Source organism: Amia ocellicauda, unplaced genomic scaffold (assembly GCF_036373705.1).
Source record: "Amia ocellicauda isolate fAmiCal2 unplaced genomic scaffold, fAmiCal2.hap1 HAP1_SCAFFOLD_109, whole genome shotgun sequence".
NCBI lineage: Eukaryota > Metazoa > Chordata > Actinopteri > Amiiformes > Amiidae > Amia > Amia ocellicauda.
The window spans coordinates 133720-151365 of NW_027102674.1; the positions used below are offsets into that span (position 1 = coordinate 133720).

Here is a 17646-nt window from a genome sequence, read left to right on the forward strand (position 1 = left end):
TGATGAAATTGCGTGTATCCAAAGTTAAAACTCGTGATTTGTCGCCCTCTGGTGTGTAAAAGATGCAAAAGCTTACAGCACCTGGTATTCCCAGGCGGTCTCCCATCCAAGTACTGACCAGGCACGAGCCTGCTTAGCTTCCGAGATCTGACGAGATCGGGCGTATTCAGGCTAGTATGGCCGTAAGCCAGGGAGGCTGTCCCTGACGCTCTACTTAAAGGGAAGGCAATATCCGTTTCTGCCGTTCATACTTACAGTTGAACTGTCTCTCTACTCTAAAGCCCGGGACACACCAGCGCGCCGCAGACAGTCCCTGCTAACACGCCACGTTGTGGCAACATTGTGGCAACGTTGTGCGTTAGCTGGGGTGCCACACCAGACCGGAACTATATATTACAAAACGAACACATTGTCTTGATTAAACAGCTGTAATTGAGTGCCTGACACGCCAGTCAAGCGCAATCTTGAGAAGGTGTGCATTTCAGTAAGGATTTCAATTGACATGCAGTATGAAACTGAAAGGAGGTTGCATCACTATGATGCATAACATTGCATGTATTGTATTTTCAAGTGTGTGCATTCATCCTGTTGTCATTTTGTTTTGAAAGCAGAAGAATCATTCAACAGGTTGCTGAGACAAATGTAAACCAGTAAAACATATGAAGAGAAACAAACCTTGAATATAAGTTCAGTTGTTTAAACATTTGACAAACTATGGTGAGGGGGTAAGAAAACACACAAATCCAGCAGCTCCTGTATTTCAATACACCAGAACCCAATATTATTGGCAAGTCGGGTAGTCCATCTTCACAGTTCGAGGGCAGTCATCATTTCAGTAATTTCATCCCGTTGCATTCACATCCGTGCCTTGAATGAGATTGAATGTGATCTTTGCTCTCAAGTAAGTTCCCAAGTTTTACACTTTCGTGCTTTGCATGAATGGGAATGGAACCGTGTGTGTTGAATGAGGCTCCTTGTGAGCACTGAACTTTGTCCGGTGGAGTTCTTTTTTGTGTTGCTGTAATTGTCTCATTTCTTGATGAGAAAGATTAGGCAACATTTAGTCACTTCTAGCCATGATGCTCAATTTATTTACGAATGTACCCTAGTTACTAGGGACCGTTTACGTTGGAGAACAAGATCTATTGTATGCCTGTGTATTTGGGGAAGTCAAATCTGAAATAATGATGAAATTGCGTGTATCCAAAGTTAAAACTCGTGATTTGTCGCCCTCTGGTGTGTAAAAGATGCAAAAGCTTACAGCACCAGGTATTCCCAGGCGGTCTCCCATCCAAGTACTGACCAGGAACGAGCCTGCTTAGCTTCCGAGATCGGACGAGATCGGGCGTATTCAGGCTAGTATGGCCGTAAGCCAGGGAGGCTGTCCCTGATGCTCTACTTAAAGGGAAGGCAATATCCGTTTCTGCCGTTCATACTTACAGTTGAACTGTCTCTCTACTGTAAAGCCCGGGACACACCAGCGCGCCGCAGACAGTCCCTGCTAACACGCCACGTTGTGGCAACATTGTGCGTTAGCTGGGGTGCCACACCAGACCGGAACTATATATTACAAAACGAACACGTTGTCTTGATAAAACAGCTGTAATTGAGTGCCTGACACGCCAGTCAAGCGCAATCTTGAGAAGGTGTGCATTTCAGTAAGGATTTCAATTGACATGCAGTATGAAACTGAAAGGAGGTTGCATCACTATGATGCATAACATTGCATGTATTGTATTTTCAAGTGTGTGCATTCATCCTGTTGTCATTTTGTTTTGAAAGCAGAAGAATCATTCAACAGGTTGCTGAGACAAATGTAAACCAGTAAAACATATGAAGAGAAACAAACCTTGAATATAAGTTCAGTTGTTTAAACATTTGACAAACTATGGTGAGGGGGTAAAAAAACACACAAATCCAGCAGCTCCTGTATTTCAATACACCAGAACCCAATATTATTGGCGAGTCGGGTAGTCCATCATCACAGTTCGAGGGCAGGCATCATTTCAGTAATTTCATCCCGTTGCATTCACATCCGTGCCTTGAATGAGATTGAATGTGATCTTTGCTCTCAAGTATGTTCCCAAGTTTTACACTTTCGTGCATTGCATGAATGGGAATGGAACCGTGTGTGTTGAATGAGGCTCCTTGTGAGCACTGAACTTTGTCCGGTGGAGTTCCTTTTTGTGTTGCTGTAATTGTGTCATTTCTCGATGATAAAGATTAGGCAACATTTAGTCACTTCTAGCCATGATGCTCAATTTATTTACGAATGTACCCTAGTTACTAGGGACCGTTTACGTTGGAGAACAAGATCTATTGTATGCCTGTGTATTTGGGGAAGTAAAATCTGAAATAATGATGAAATTGCGTGTATCCAAAGTTAAAACTCGTGATTTGTCGCCCTCTGGTGTGTAAAAGATGCAAAAGCTTACAGCACCTGGTATTCCCAGGCGGTCTCCCATCCAAGTACTGACCTGGCCCAAGCCTGCTTAGCTTCCGAGATCGGGCGTATTCAGGCTAGTATGGCCGTAAGCCAGGAATGCTGTCCCTGACACTCTACTTAAAGGGAAGGCAATATCCGTTTCTGCCGTTCATACTTACAGTTGAACTGTCTCTCTACTCTAAAGCCCGGGACACACCAGCGCGCCGCAGACAGTCCCTGCTAACACGCCACGTTGTGGCAACATTGTGGCAACGTTGTGCGTTAGCTGGGGTGCCACACCAGACCGGAACTATATATAACAAAACGAACACGTTGTCTTGATAAAACAGCTGTAATTGAGTGCCTGACACGCCAGTCAAGCGCAATCTTGAGAAGGTGTGCATTTCAGTAAGGATTTCAATTGACATGCAGTATGAAACTGAAAGGAGGTTGCATCACTATGATGCATAACGTTGCATGTATTGTATTTTCAAGTGTGTGCATTCATCCTGTTGTCATTTTGTTTTGAAAGCAGAAGAATCATTCAACAGGTTGCTGAGACAAATGTAAACCAGTAAAACATATGAAGAGAAACAAACCTTGAATATAAGTTCAGTTGTTTAAACATTTGACAAACTATGGTGAGGGGGTAAAAAAACACACAAATCCAGCAGCTCCTGTATTTCAATACACCAGAACCCAATATTATTGGCGAGTCGGGTAGTCCATCATCACAGTTCGAGGGCAGGCATCATTTCAGTAATTTCATCCCGTTGCATTCACATCCGTGCCTTGAATGAGATTGAATGTGATCTTTGCTCTCAAGTATGTTCCCAAGTTTTACACTTTCGTGCATTGCATGAATGGGAATGGAACCGTGTGTGTTGAATGAGGCTCCTTGTGAGCACTGAACTTTGTCCGGTGGAGTTCCTTTTTGTGTTGCTGTAATTGTGTCATTTCTCGATGAGAAAGATTAGGCAACATTTAGTCACTTCTAGCCATGATGCTCAATTTATTTACGAATGTACCCTAGTTACTAGGGACCGTTTATGTTGGAGAACAAGATCTATTGTATGCCTGTGTATTTGGGGAAGTCAAATCTGAAATAATGATGAAATTGCGTGTATCCAAAGTTAAAACTCGTGATTTGTCGCCCTCTGGTGTGTAAAAGATGCAAAAGCTTACAGCACCCGGTATTCCCAGGCGGTCTCCCATTCAAGTACTGACCAGGCCCGAGCCTGCTTAGCTTCCGAGATCGGACGAGATCGGGGGTATTCAGGCTAGTATGGCCGTAAGCCAGGGAGGCTGTCCCTGACGCTCTACTTAAAGGGAAGGCAATATCAGTTTCTGCCGTTCATACTTACAGTTGAACTGTCACTCTACTCTAAAGCCCGGGACAAACCAGCGCGCCGCAGACAGTCCCTGCTAACACGAAACGTTGTGGCAACGTTGTGCGTTAGCTGGGGTGCCACACCAGACCGGAACTATGTATTACAAAACGAACACATTGTCTTGATAATACAGCTGTAATTGAGTGCCTGACACGCCAGTCAAGCGCAATCTTGAGAAGGTGTGCATTTCAGTAAGGATTTCAATTGACATGCAGTATGAAACTGAAAGGAGGTTGCATCACTATAATGCATAACATTGCATGTATTGTATTTTCAAGTGTGTGCATTCATCCTGTTGTCATTTTGTTTTGAAAGCAGAAGAATCATTCAACAGGTTGCTGAGACAAATGTAAACCAGTAAAACATATGAAGAGAAACAAACCTTGAATATAAGTTCAGTTGTTTAAACATTTGACAAACTATGGTGAGGGGGTAAGAAAACACACAAATCCAGCAGCTCCTGTATTTCAATACACCAGAACCCAATATTATTGGCGAGTCGGGTAGTCCATCATCACAGTTCGAGGGCAGGCATCATTTCAGTAATTTCATCCCGTTGCATTCACATCCGTGCCTTGAATGAGATTGAATGTGATCTTTGCTCTCAAGTATGTTCCCAAGTTTTACACTTTTGTGCTTTGCATGAATGGGAATGGAACCGTGTGTGTTGAATGAGGCTCCTTGTGAGCACTGAACTTTGTCCGGTGGAGTTCCTTTTTGTGTTGCTGTAATTGTGTCATTTCTCGATGAGAAAGATTAGGCAACATTTAGTCACTTCTAGCCATGATGCTCAATTTATTTACGAATGTACCCTAGTTACTAGGGACCGTTTACGTTGGAGAACAAGATCTATTGTATGCCTGTGTATTTGGGGAAGTCAAATCTGAAATAATGATGAAATTGCGTGTATCCAAAGTTAAAACTCGTGATTTGTCGCCCTCTGGTGTGTAAAAGATGCAAAAGCTTACAGCACCTGGTATTCCCAGGCGGTCTCCCATCCAAGTACTGACCAGGCCCGAGCCTGCTTAGCTTCCGAGATCGGACGAGATCGGGCGTATTCAGGCTAGTATGGCCGTAAGCCAGGGAGGCTGTCCCTGACGCTCTACTTAAAGGGAAGGCAATATCCGTTTCTGCCGTTCATACTTACAGTTGAACTGTCTCTCTACTCTAAAGCCCGGGACACACCAGCGCGCCGCAGACAGTCCCTGCTAACACGCCACGTTGTGGCAGCGTTGTGGCAACGTTGTGCGTTAGCTGGGGTGCCACACCAGACCGGAACTATATATTACAAAACTAACACATTGTCTTGATAAAACAGCTGTAATTGAGTGCCTGACACGCCATTCAAGCGCAATCTTGAGAAGGTGTGCATTTCAGTAAGGATTTCAATTGACATGCAGTATGAAACTGAAAGGAGGTTGCATCACTATGATGCATAACATTGCATGTATTGTATTTTCAAGTGTGTGCATTCATCCTGTTGTCATTTTGTTTTGAAAGCAGAAGAATCATTCAACAGGTTGCTGAGACAAATGTAAACCAGTAAAACATATGAAGAGAAACAAACCTTGAATATAAGTTCAGTTGTTTAAACATTTGACAAACTATGGTGAGGGGGTAAGAAAACACACAAATCCAGCAGCTCCTGTATTTCAATACACCAGAACCCAATATTATTGGCGAGTCGGGTAGTCCATCATCACAGTTCGAGGGCAGGCATCATTTCAGTAATTTCATCCCGTTGCATTCACATCCGTGCCTTGAATGAGATTGAATGTGATCTTTGCTCTCAAGTATGTTCCCAAGTTTTACACTTTCGTGCTTTGCATGAATGGGAATGGAACCGTGTGTGTTGAATGAGGCTCCTTGTGAGCACTGAACTTTGTCCGGTGGAGTTCCTTTTTGTGTTGCTGTAATTGTGTCATTTCTCGATGAGAAAGATTAGGCAACATTTAGTCACTTCTAGCCATGATGCTCAATTTATTTACGAATGTACCCTAGTTACTAGGGACCGTTTCCGTTGGAGAACAAGATCTATTGTATGCCTGTGTATTTGGGGAAGTCAAATCTGAAATAATGATGAAATTGCGTGTATCCAAAGTTAAAACTCGTGATTTGTCGCCCTCTGGTGTGTAAAAGATGCAAAAGCTTACAGCACCTGGTATTCCCAGGCGGTCTCCCATCCAAGTACTGACCAGGCCCGAGCCTGCTTAGCTTCCGAGATCGGACGAGATCGGGCGTATTCAGGCTAGTATGGCCGTAAGCCAGGAATGCTGTCCCTGACGCTCTACTTAAAGGGAAGGCAATATCCGTTTCTGCCGTTCATACTTACAGTTGAACTGTCTCTCTACTCTAAGGTCCGGGACACACCAGCGCGCCGCAGACAGTCCCTGCTAACACGAAACGTTGTGGCAACGTTGTGCGTTAGCTGGGGTGCCACACCAGACCAATGTATTACAAAACTAACACATTGTCTTGATAAAACAGCTGTAATTGAGTGCCTGACACGCCATTCAAGCGCAATCTTGAGAAGGTGTGCATTTCAGTAAGGATTTCAATTGACATGCAGTATGAAACTGAAAGGAGGTTGCATCACTATGATGCATAACATTGCATGTATTGTATTTTCAAGTGTGTGCATTCATCCTGTTGTCATTTTGTTTTGAAAGCAGAAGAATCATTCAACAGGTTGCTGAGACAAATGTAAACCAGTAAAACATATGAAGAGAAACAAACCTTGAATATAAGTTCAGTTGTTTCAACATTTGACAAACTATGGTGAGGGGGTAAGAAAACACACAAATCCAGCAGCTCCTGTATTTCAATACACCAGAACCCAATATTATTGGCGAGTCGGGTAGTCCATCATCACAGTTCGAGGGCAGGCATCATTTCAGTAATTTCATCCCGTTGCATTCACATCCGTGCCTTGAATGAGATTGAATGTGATCTTTGCTCTCAAGTATGTTCCCAAGTTTTACACTTTCGTGCTTTGCATGAATGGGAATGGAACCGTGTGTGTTGAATGAGGCTCCTTGTGAGCACTGAACTTTGTCCGGTGGAGTTCCTTTTTGTGTTGCTGTAATTGTGTCATTTCTCGATGAGAAAGATTAGGCAACATTTAGTCACTTCTAGCCATGATGCTCAATTTATTTACGAATGTACCCTAGTTACTAGGGACCGTTTACGTTGGAGAACAAAATCTATTGTATGCCTGTGTATTTGGGGAAGTCAAATCTGAAATAATGATGAAATTGCGTGTATCCAAAGTTAAAACTCGTGATTTGTCGCCCTCTGGTGTGTAAGAGATGCAAAAGCTTACAGCACCTGGTATTCCCAGGCGGTCTCCCATCCAAGTACTGACCAGGCCCGCGCCTGCTTGGCTTCCGAGATCGGACGAGATCGGACGAGATCGGGCGTATTCAGGCTAGTATGGCCGTAAGCCAGGGAGGCTGTCCCTGACGCTCTACTTAAAGGGAAGGCAATATCCGTTTCTGCCGTTCATACTTACAGTTGAACTGTCTCTCTACTCTAAAGCCCGGGACACACCAGCGCGCCGCAGACAGTCCCTGCTAACACGCCACGTTGTGGCAACATTGTGGCAACGTTGTGCGTTAGCTGGGGTGCCACACCAGACCGGAACTATGTATTACAAAACGAACACATTGTCTTGATAAAACAGCTGTAATTGAGTGCCTGACACGCCAGTCAAGCGCAATCTTGAGAAGGTGTGCATTTCAGTAAGGATTTCAATTGACATGCAGTATGAAACTGAAAGGAGGTTGCATCACTATGATGCATAACATTGCATTTATTGTATTTTCAAGTGTGTGCATTCATCCTGTTGTCATTTTTTTTTGAAAGCAGAAGAATCATTCAACAGGTTGCTGAGACAAATGTAAACCAGTAAAACATATGAAGAGAAACAAACCTTGAATATAAGTTCAGTTGTTTAAACATTTGACAAACTATGGTGAGGGGGTAAGAAAACACACAAATCCAGCAGCTCCTGTATTTCAATACACCAGAACCCAATATTATTGGCGAGTCGGGTAGTCCATCATCACAGTTCGAGGGCAGGCATCATTTCAGTAATTTCATCCCGTTGCATTCACATCCGTGCCTTGAATGAGATTGAATGTGATCTTTGCTCTCAAGTATGTTCCCAAGTTTTACACTTTCGTGCTTTGCATGAATGGGAATGGAACCGTGTGTGTTGAATGAGGCTCCTTGTGAGCACTGAACTTTGTCCGGTGGAGTTCCTTTTTGTGTTGCTGTAATTGTGTCATTTCTCGATGAGAAAGATTAGGCAACATTTAGTCACTTCTAGCCATGATGCTCAATTTATTTACGAATGTACCCTAGTTACTAGGGACCGTTTACGTTGGAGAACAATATCTATTGTATGCCTGTGTATTTGGGGAAGTCAAATCTGAAATAATGATGAAATTGCGTGTATCCAAAGTTAAAACTCGTGATTTGTCGCCCTCTGGTGTGTAAAAGATGCAAAAGCTTACAGCACCTGGTATTCCCAGGCGGTCTCCCATCCAAGTACTGACCAGGCCCGAGCCTGCTTAGCTTCCGAGATCGGACGAGATCGGGCGTATTCAGGCTAGTATGGCCGTAAGCCAGGGAGGCTGTCCCTGACGCTCTACTTAAAGGGAAGGCAATATCCGTTTCTGCCGTTCATACTTACAGTTGAACTGTCTCTCTACTCTAAAGCCCGGGACACACCAGCGCGCCGCAGACAGTCCCTGCTAACACGCCACGTTGTGGCAACATTGTGGCAACGTTGTGCGTTAGCTGGGGTGCCACACCAGACCGGAACTATGTATTACAAAACGAACACATTGTCTTGATAAAACAGCTGTAATTGAGTGCCTGACACGCCAGTCAAGCGCAATCTTGAGAAGGTGTGCATTTCAGTAAGGATTTCAATTGACATGCAGTATGAAACTGAAAGGAGGTTGCATCACTATGATGCATAACATTGCATGTATTGTATTTTCAAGTGTGTGCATTCATCCTGTTGTCATTTTAATTTGAAAGCAGAAGAATCATTCAACAGGTTGCTGAGACAAATGTAAACCAGTAAAACATATGAAGAGAAACAAACCTTGAATATAAATTCAGTTGTTTAAACATTTGACAAACTATGGTGAGGGGGTAAGAAAACACACACATCCAGCAGCTCCTGTATTTCAATACACCAGAAGCCAATATTATTGGCGAGTCGGGTAGTCCATCATCACAGTTCGAGGGCAGGCATCAATTCAGTTATTTCATCCCGTTGCATTCACATCCGTGCCTTGAATGAGATTGAATGTGATCTTTGCTCTCAAGTATGTTCCCAAGTTTTACACTTTCGTGCTTTGCATGAATGGGAATGGAACCGTGTGTGTTGAATGAGGCTCCTTGTGAGCACTGAACTTTGTCCGGTGGAGTTCCTTTTTGTGTTGCTGTAATTGTGTCATTTCTCGATGAGATAGATTAGGCAACATTTAGTCACTTCTAGCCATGATGCTCAATTTATTTACGAATGTACCCTAGTTTCTAGGGACCGTTTACGTTGGAGAACAAGATCTATTGTATGCCTGTGTATTTGGGGAAGTCAAATCTGAAATAATGATGAAATTGCGTGTATCCAAAGTTAAAACTCGTGATTTGTCGCCCTCTGGTGTGTAAAAGATGCAAAAGCTTACAGCACCTGGTATTCCCAGACGGTCTCCCATCCAAGTACTGACCAGGCCCGAGCCTGCTTAGCTTCCGAGATCGGACGAGATCGGGCGTATTCAGGCTAGTATGGCCGTAAGCCAGGGAGGCTGTCCCTGACGCTCTACTTAAAGGGAAGGCAATATCCGTTTCTGCCGTTCATACTTACAGTTGAACTGTCTCTCTACTCTAAAGCCCGGGACACACCAGCGCGCCGCAGACAGTCCCTGCTAACACGCCACGTTGTGGCAGCGTTGTGGCAACGTTGTGCGTTAGCTGGGGTGCCACACCAGACCGGAACTATATATTACAAAACGAACACATTGTCTTGATAAAACAGCTGTAATTGAGTGCCTGACACGCCAGTCAAGCGCAATCTTGAGAAGGTGTGCATTTCAGTAAGGATTTCAATTGACATGCAGTATGAAACTGAAAGGAGGTTGCATCACTATGATGCATAACATTGCATGTATTGTATTTTCAAGTGTGTGCATTCATCCTGTTGTCATTTTGTTTTGAAAGCAGAAGAATCATTCAACAGGTTGCTGAGACAAATGTAAACCAGTAAAACATATGAAGAGAAACAAACCTTGAATATAAGTTCAGTTGTTTAAACATTTGACAAACTATGGTGAGGGGGTAAGAAAACACACAAATCCAGCAGCTCCTGTATTTCAATACACCAGAACCCAATATTATTGGCGAGTCGGGTAGTCCATCATCACAGTTCGAGGGCAGGCATCATTTCAGTAATTTCATCCCGTTGCATTCACATCCGTGCCTTGAATGAGATTGAATGTGATCTTTGCTCTCAAGTATGTTCCCAAGTTTTACACTTTCGTGCTTTGCATGAATGGGAATGGAACCGTGTGTGTTGAATGAGGCTCCTTGTGAGCACTGAACTTTGTCCGGTGGAGTTCCTTTTTGTGTTGCTGTAATTGTGTCATTTCTCGATGAGAAAGATTAGGCAACATTTAGTCACTTCTAGCCATGATGCTCAATTTATTTACGAATGTACCCTAGTTACTAGGGACCGTTTACGTTGGAGAACAAGATCTATTGTATGCCTGTGTATTTGGGGAAGTCAAATCTGAAATAATGATGAAATTGCGTGTATCCAAAGTTAAAACTCGTGATTTGTCGCCCTCTGGTGTGTAAGAGATGCAAAAGCTTACAGCACCTGGTATTCCCAGGCGGTCTCCCATCCAAGTACTGACCAGGCCCGAGCCTGCTTAGCTTCCGAGATCGGACGAGATCGGGCGTATTCAGGCTAGTATGGCCGTAAGCCAGGGAGGCTGTCCCTGACGCTCTACTTAAAGGGAAGGCAATATCCGTTTCTGCCGTTCATACTTACAGTTGAACTGTCTCTCTACTCTAAAGCCCGGGACACACCAGCGCGCCGCAGACAGTCCCTGCTAACACGCCACGTTGTGGCAACATTGTGGCAACGTTGTGCGTTAGCTGGGGTGCCACACCAGACCGGAACTATGTATTACAAAACGAACACATTGTCTTGATAAAACAGCTGTAATTGAGTGCCTGACACGCCAGTCAAGCGCAATCTTGAGAAGGTGTGCATTTCAGTAAGGATTTCAATTGACATGCAGTATGAAACTGAAAGGAGGTTGCATCACTATGATGCATAACATTGCATGTATTGTATTTTCAAGTGTGTGCATTCATCCTGTTGTCATTTTAATTTGAAAGCAGAAGAATCATTCAACAGGTTGCTGAGACAAATGTAAACCAGTAAAACATATGAAGAGAAACAAACCTTGAATATAAGTTCAGTTGTTTAAACATTTGACAAACTATGGTGAGGGGGTAAGAAAACACACACATCCAGCAGCTCCTGTATTTCAATACACCAGAAGCCAATATTATTGGCGAGTCGGGTAGTCCATCATCACAGTTCGAGGGCAGGCATCAATTCAGTTATTTCATCCCGTTGCATTCACATCCGTGCCTTGAATGAGATTGAATGTGATCTTTGCTCTCAAGTATGTTCCCAAGTTTTACACTTTCGTGCTTTGCATGAATGGGAATGGAACCGTGTGTGTTGAATGAGGCTCCTTGTGAGCACTGAACTTTGTCCGGTGGAGTTCCTTTTTGTGTTGCTGTAATTGTGTCATTTCTCGATGAGATAGATTAGGCAACATTTAGTCACTTCTAGCCATGATGCTCAATTTATTTACGAATGTACCCTAGTTTCTAGGGACCGTTTACGTTGGAGAACAAGATCTATTGTATGCCTGTGTATTTGGGGAAGTCAAATCTGAAATAATGATGAAATTGCGTGTATCCAAAGTTAAAACTCGTGATTTGTCGCCCTCTGGTGTGTAAAAGATGCAAAAGCTTACAGCACCTGGTATTCCCAGACGGTCTCCCATCCAAGTACTGACCAGGCCAGAGCCTGCTTAGCTTCCGAGATCGGACGAGATCGGGCGTATTCAGGCTAGTATGGCCGTAAGCCAGGGAGGCTGTCCCTGACGCTCTACTTAAAGGGAAGGCAATATCCGTTTCTGCCGTTCATACTTACAGTTGAACTGTCTCTCTACTCTAAAGCCCGGGACACACCAGCGCGCCGCAGACAGTCCCTGCTAACACGCCACGTTGTGGCAGCGTTGTGGCAACGTTGTGCGTTAGCTGGGGTGCCACACCAGACCGGAACTATATATTACAAAACGAACACATTGTCTTGATAAAACAGCTGTAATTGAGTGCCTGACACGCCAGTCAAGCGCAATCTTGAGAAGGTGTGCATTTCAGTAAGGATTTCAATTGACATGCAGTATGAAACTGAAAGGAGGTTGCATCACTATGATGCATAACATTGCATGTATTGTATTTTCAAGTGTGTGCATTCATCCTGTTGTCATTTTGTTTTGAAAGCAGAAGAATCATTCAACAGGTTGCTGAGACAAATGTAAACCAGTAAAACATATGAAGAGAAACAAACCTTGAATATAAGTTCAGTTGTTTAAACATTTGACAAACTATGGTGAGGGGGTAAGAAAACACACAAATCCAGCAGCTCCTGTATTTCAATACACCAGAACCCAATATTATTGGCGAGTCGGGTAGTCCATCATCACAGTTCGAGGGCAGGCATCATTTCAGTAATTTCATCCCGTTGCATTCACATCCGTGCCTTGAATGAGATTGAATGTGATCTTTGCTCTCAAGTATGTTCCCAAGTTTTACACTTTCGTGCTTTGCATGAATGGGAATGGAACCGTGTGTGTTGAATGAGGCTCCTTGTGAGCACTGAACTTTGTCCGGTGGAGTTCCTTTTTGTGTTGCTGTAATTGTGTCATTTCTCGATGAGAAAGATTAGGCAACATTTAGTCACTTCTAGCCATGATGCTCAATTTATTTACGAATGTACCCTAGTTACTAGGGACCGTTTACGTTGGAGAACAAGATCTATTGTATGCCTGTGTATTTGGGGAAGTCAAATCTGAAATAATGATGAAATTGCGTGTATCCAAAGTTAAAACTCGTGATTTGTCGCCCTCTGGTGTGTAAGAGATGCAAAAGCTTACAGCACCTGGTATTCCCAGGCGGTCTCCCATCGAAGTACTGACCAGGCCCGAGCCTGCTTAGCTTCCGAGATCGGACGAGATCGGGCGTATTCAGGCTAGTATGGCCGTAAGCCAGGGAGGCTGTCCCTGACGCTCTACTTAAAGGGAAGGCAATATCCGTTTCTGCCGTTCATACTTACAGTTGAACTGTCTCTCTACTCTAAAGCCCGGGACACACCAGCGCGCCGCAGACAGTCCCTGCTAACACGCCACGTTGTGGCAACATTGTGGCAACGTTGTGCGTTAGCTGGGGTGCCACACCAGACCGGAACTATGTATTACAAAACGAACACATTGTCTTGATAAAACAGCTGTAATTGAGTGCCTGACACGCCAGTCAAGCGCAATCTTGAGAAGGTGTGCATTTCAGTAAGGATTTCAATTGACATGCAGTATGAAACTGAAAGGAGGTTGCATCACTATGATGCATAACATTGCATGTATTGTATTTTCAAGTGTGTGCATTCATCCTGTTGTCATTTTAATTTGAAAGCAGAAGAATCATTCAACAGGTTGCTGAGACAAATGTAAACCAGTAAAACATATGAAGAGAAACAAACCTTGAATATAAGTTCAGTTGTTTAAACATTTGACAAACTATGGTGAGGGGGTAAGAAAACACACACATCCAGCAGCTCCTGTATTTCAATACACCAGAAGCCAATATTATTGGCGAGTCGGGTAGTCCATCATCACAGTTCGAGGGCAGGCATCAATTCAGTTATTTCATCCCGTTGCATTCACATCCGTGCCTTGAATGAGATTGAATGTGATCTTTGCTCTCAAGTATGTTCCCAAGTTTTACACTTTCGTGCTTTGCATGAATGGGAATGGAACCGTGTGTGTTGAATGAGGCTCCTTGTGAGCACTGAACTTTGTCCGGTGGAGTTCCTTTTTGTGTTGCTGTAATTGTGTCATTTCTCGATGAGATAGATTAGGCAACATTTAGTCACTTCTAGCCATGATGCTCAATTTATTTACGAATGTACCCTAGTTTCTAGGGACCGTTTACGTTGGAGAACAAGATCTATTGTATGCCTGTGTATTTGGGGAAGTCAAATCTGAAATAATGATGAAATTGCGTGTATCCAAAGTTAAAACTCGTGATTTGTCGCCCTCTGGTGTGTAAAAGATGCAAAAGCTTACAGCACCTGGTATTCCCAGGCGGTCTCCCATCCAAGTACTGACCAGGCCGGAGCCTGCTTAGCTTCCGAGATCGGACGAGATCGGGCGTATTCAGGCTAGTATGGCCGTAAGCCAGGGAGGCTGTCCCTGACGCTCTACTTAAAGGGAAGGCAATATCCGTTTCTGCCGCTCATACTTGCAGTTGAACTGTCTCTCTACTCTAAAGTCCGGGACACACCAGCGCGCCACAGACAGTCCCTGCTAACACGAAACGTTGTGGCAACGTTGTGCGTTAGCTGGGGTGCCACACCAGACCTATGTATTACAAAACGAACACATTGTCTTGATAAAACAGCTGTAATTGAGTGCCTGACACGCCAGTCAAGCGCAATCTTGAGAAGGTGTGCATTTCAGTAAGGATTTCAATTGACATGCAGTATGAAACTGAAAGGAGGTTGCATCACTATGATGCATAACATTGCATGTATTGTATTTTCAAGTGTGTGCATTCATCCTGTTGTCATTTTGTTTTGAAAGCAGAAGAATCATTCAACAGGTTGCTGAGACAAATGTAAACCAGTAAAACATATGAAGAGAAACAAACCTTGAATATAAGTTCAGTTGTTTAAACATTTGACAAACTATGGTGAGGGGGTAAGAAAACACACAAATCCAGCAGCTCCTGTATTTCAATACACCAGAACCCAATATTATTGGCGAGTCGGGTAGTCCATCATCACAGTTCGAGGGCAGGCATCATTTCAGTAATTTCATCCCGTTGCATTCACATCCGTGCCTTGAATGAGATTGAATGTGATCTTTGCTCTCAAGTATGTTCCCAAGTTTTACACTTTCGTGCTTTGCATGAATGGGAATGGAACCGTGTGTGTTGAATGAGGCTCCTTGTGAGCACTGAACTTTGTCCGGTGGAGTTCCTTTTTGTGTTGCTGTAATTGTGTCATTTCTCGATGAGAAAGATTAGGCAACATTTAGTCACTTCTAGCCATGATGCTCAATTAATTTACGAATGTACCCTAGTTACTAGGGACCGTTTACGTTGGAGATCAAGATCTATTGTATGCCTGTGTATTTGGGGAAGTAAAATCTGAAATAATGATGAAATTGTGTGTATCCAAAGTTAAAACTCGTGATTTGTCGCCCTCTGGTGTGTAAAAGGTGCAAAAGCTTACAGCACCTGGTATTCCCAGGCGGTCTCCCATCCAAGTACTGACCAGGCCCGAGGCTGCCTGGCTTCCGAGATCGGTCGAGATCGGGCGTATTCAGGCTAGTATGGCCGTAAGCCAGGGAGGCTGTCCCTGACGCTCTACTTAAAGGGAAGGCAATATCCGTTTCTGCCGATCATACTTACAGTTGAACTGTCTCTCTACTCTAAAGCCCGGGACACAACAGCGCGCCGCAGACAGTCCCTGCTAACACGCCACGTTGTGGCAACGTTGTGGCAACGTTGTGCGTTAGTTGGGGTGCCACACCAGACCGGAACTATATTTTACAAAACGAACACATTGTCTTGATAAAACAGCTGTAATTGAGTGCCTGACACGCCAGTCAAGCGCAATCTTGAGAAGGTGTGCATTTCAGTAAGGATTTCAATTGACATGCAGTATGAAACTGAAAGGAGGTTGCATCACTATGATGCATAACATTGCATGTATTGTATTTTCAAGTGTGTGCATTCATCCTGTTGTCATTTTGTTTTGAAAGCAGAAGAATCATTCAACAGGTTGCTGAGACAAATGTAAACCAGTAAAACATATGAAGAGAAACAAACCTTGAATATAAGTTCAGTTGTTTAAACATTTGACAAACTATGGTGAGGGGGTAAGAAAACACACAAATCCAGCAGCTCCTGTATTTCAATACACCAGAACCCAATATTATTGGCGAGTCGGGTAGTCCATCATCACAGTTCGAGGGCAGGCATCATTTCAGTAATTTCATCCCGTTGCATTCACATCCGTGCCTTGAATGAGATTGAATGTGATCTTTGCTCTCAAGTATGTTCCCAAGTTTTACACTTTCGTGCTTTGCATGAATGGGAATGGAACCGTGTGTGTTGAATGAGTCTCCTTGTGAGCACTGAACTTTGTGTGGTGGAGTTCCTTTTTGTGTTGCTGTAATTGTGTCATTTCTTGATGAGAAAGATTAGGCAACATTGAGTCACTTCTAGCCATGATGCTCAATTAATTTACGAATGTACCCTAGTTACTAGGGACCGTTTACGTTGGAGATCAAGATCTATTGTATGCCTGTGTATTTGGGGAAGTAAAATCTGAAATAATGATGAAATTGTGTGTATCCAAAGTTAAAACTCGTGATTTGTCGCCCTCTGGTGTGTAAAAGGTGCAAAAGCTTACAGCACCTGGTATTCCCAGGCGGTCTCCCATCCAAGTACTGACCAGGCCCGAGGCTGCCTGGCTTCCGAGATCGGTCGAGATCGGGCGTATTCAGGCTAGTATGGCCGTAAGCCAGGGAGGCTGTCCCTGACGCTCTACTTAAAGGGAAGGCAATATCCGTTTCTGCCGATCATACTTACAGTTGAACTGTCTCTCTACTCTAAAGCCCGGGACACACCAGCGCGCCGCAGACAGTCCCTGCTAACACGCCACGTTGAGGCAACGTTGTGGCAACGTTGTGCGTTAGTTGGGGTGCCACACCAGACCGGAACTATATTTTACAAAACGAACACATTGTCTTGATAAAACAGCTGTAATTGAGTGCCTGACACGCCAGTCAAGCGCAATCTTGAGAAGGTGTGCATTTCAGTAAGGATTTCAATTGACATGCAGTATGAAACTGAAAGGAGGTTGCATCACTATGATGCATAACATTGCATGTATTGTATTTTCAAGTGTGTGCATTCATCCTGTTGTCATTTTGTTTTGAAAGCAGAAGAATCATTCAACAGGTTGCTGAGACAAATGTAAACCAGTAAAACATATGAAGAGAAACAAACCTTGAATATAAGTTCAGTTGTTTAAACATTTGACAAACTATGGTGAGGGGGTAAGAAAACACACAAATCCAGCAGCTCCTGTATTTCAATACACCAGAACCCAATATTATTGGCGAGTCGGGTAGTCCATCATCACAGTTCGAGGGCAGGCATCATTTCAGTAATTTCATCCCGTTGCATTCACATCCGTGCCTTGAATGAGATTGAATGTGATCTTTGCTCTCAAGTATGTTTCCAAGTTTTAAACTTTCGTGCTTTGCATGAATGGGAATGGAACCGTGTGTGTTGAATGAGTCTCCTTGTGAGCACTGAACTTTGTGTGGTGGAGTTCCTTTTTGTGTTGCTGTAATTGTGTCATTTCTTGATGAGAAAGATTAGGCAACATTGAGTCACTTCTAGCCATGAAGCTCAATTAATTTACGAATGTACCCTGGT

General features: G+C 43.7%; 13 non-coding genes and 2 pseudogenes across 13 annotated transcripts; all 15 read right to left on the reverse strand.

Moving 5' to 3' along the window:
- Positions 1-69: 69 nt before the first annotated feature.
- Positions 70-188, reverse strand: LOC136720909 (5S ribosomal RNA). The gene has a single exon (XR_010805737.1). It is a non-coding gene; the product is annotated as a 5S ribosomal RNA (ribosomal RNA).
- Positions 189-1254: 1066 nt separating this feature from the next.
- On the reverse strand, positions 1255-1373 carry LOC136720939 (5S ribosomal RNA). The gene has a single exon (XR_010805765.1). It is a non-coding gene; the product is annotated as a 5S ribosomal RNA (ribosomal RNA).
- Positions 1374-2428: 1055 nt separating this feature from the next.
- Positions 2429-2537, reverse strand: LOC136720954 (uncharacterized; annotated as a pseudogene).
- Positions 2538-3603: 1066 nt separating this feature from the next.
- Positions 3604-3722, reverse strand: LOC136720878 (5S ribosomal RNA). The gene has a single exon (XR_010805709.1). It is a non-coding gene; the product is annotated as a 5S ribosomal RNA (ribosomal RNA).
- A 1055-nt stretch (positions 3723-4777) lies between these two features.
- Positions 4778-4896, reverse strand: LOC136721005 (5S ribosomal RNA). The gene has a single exon (XR_010805804.1). It is a non-coding gene; the product is annotated as a 5S ribosomal RNA (ribosomal RNA).
- A 1066-nt stretch (positions 4897-5962) lies between these two features.
- On the reverse strand, positions 5963-6081 carry LOC136721007 (5S ribosomal RNA). The gene has a single exon (XR_010805805.1). It is a non-coding gene; the product is annotated as a 5S ribosomal RNA (ribosomal RNA).
- A 1050-nt stretch (positions 6082-7131) lies between these two features.
- On the reverse strand, positions 7132-7260 carry LOC136720952 (uncharacterized; annotated as a pseudogene).
- Positions 7261-8326: 1066 nt separating this feature from the next.
- Positions 8327-8445, reverse strand: LOC136721008 (5S ribosomal RNA). The gene has a single exon (XR_010805806.1). It is a non-coding gene; the product is annotated as a 5S ribosomal RNA (ribosomal RNA).
- A 1066-nt stretch (positions 8446-9511) lies between these two features.
- LOC136720820 (5S ribosomal RNA) lies at positions 9512-9630 on the reverse strand. Its single transcript, XR_010805656.1, has one exon. It is a non-coding gene; the product is annotated as a 5S ribosomal RNA (ribosomal RNA).
- Positions 9631-10696: 1066 nt separating this feature from the next.
- On the reverse strand, positions 10697-10815 carry LOC136721010 (5S ribosomal RNA). Its single transcript, XR_010805808.1, has one exon. It is a non-coding gene; the product is annotated as a 5S ribosomal RNA (ribosomal RNA).
- A 1066-nt stretch (positions 10816-11881) lies between these two features.
- LOC136720869 (5S ribosomal RNA) lies at positions 11882-12000 on the reverse strand. Its single transcript, XR_010805701.1, has one exon. It is a non-coding gene; the product is annotated as a 5S ribosomal RNA (ribosomal RNA).
- Positions 12001-13066: 1066 nt separating this feature from the next.
- On the reverse strand, positions 13067-13185 carry LOC136720817 (5S ribosomal RNA). The gene has a single exon (XR_010805654.1). It is a non-coding gene; the product is annotated as a 5S ribosomal RNA (ribosomal RNA).
- Positions 13186-14251: 1066 nt separating this feature from the next.
- LOC136720862 (5S ribosomal RNA) lies at positions 14252-14370 on the reverse strand. Its single transcript, XR_010805695.1, has one exon. It is a non-coding gene; the product is annotated as a 5S ribosomal RNA (ribosomal RNA).
- Positions 14371-15420: 1050 nt separating this feature from the next.
- On the reverse strand, positions 15421-15539 carry LOC136720958 (5S ribosomal RNA). Its single transcript, XR_010805778.1, has one exon. It is a non-coding gene; the product is annotated as a 5S ribosomal RNA (ribosomal RNA).
- A 1066-nt stretch (positions 15540-16605) lies between these two features.
- Positions 16606-16724, reverse strand: LOC136720959 (5S ribosomal RNA). The gene has a single exon (XR_010805779.1). It is a non-coding gene; the product is annotated as a 5S ribosomal RNA (ribosomal RNA).
- Between the last annotated feature and the right edge of the window lie 922 nt (positions 16725-17646).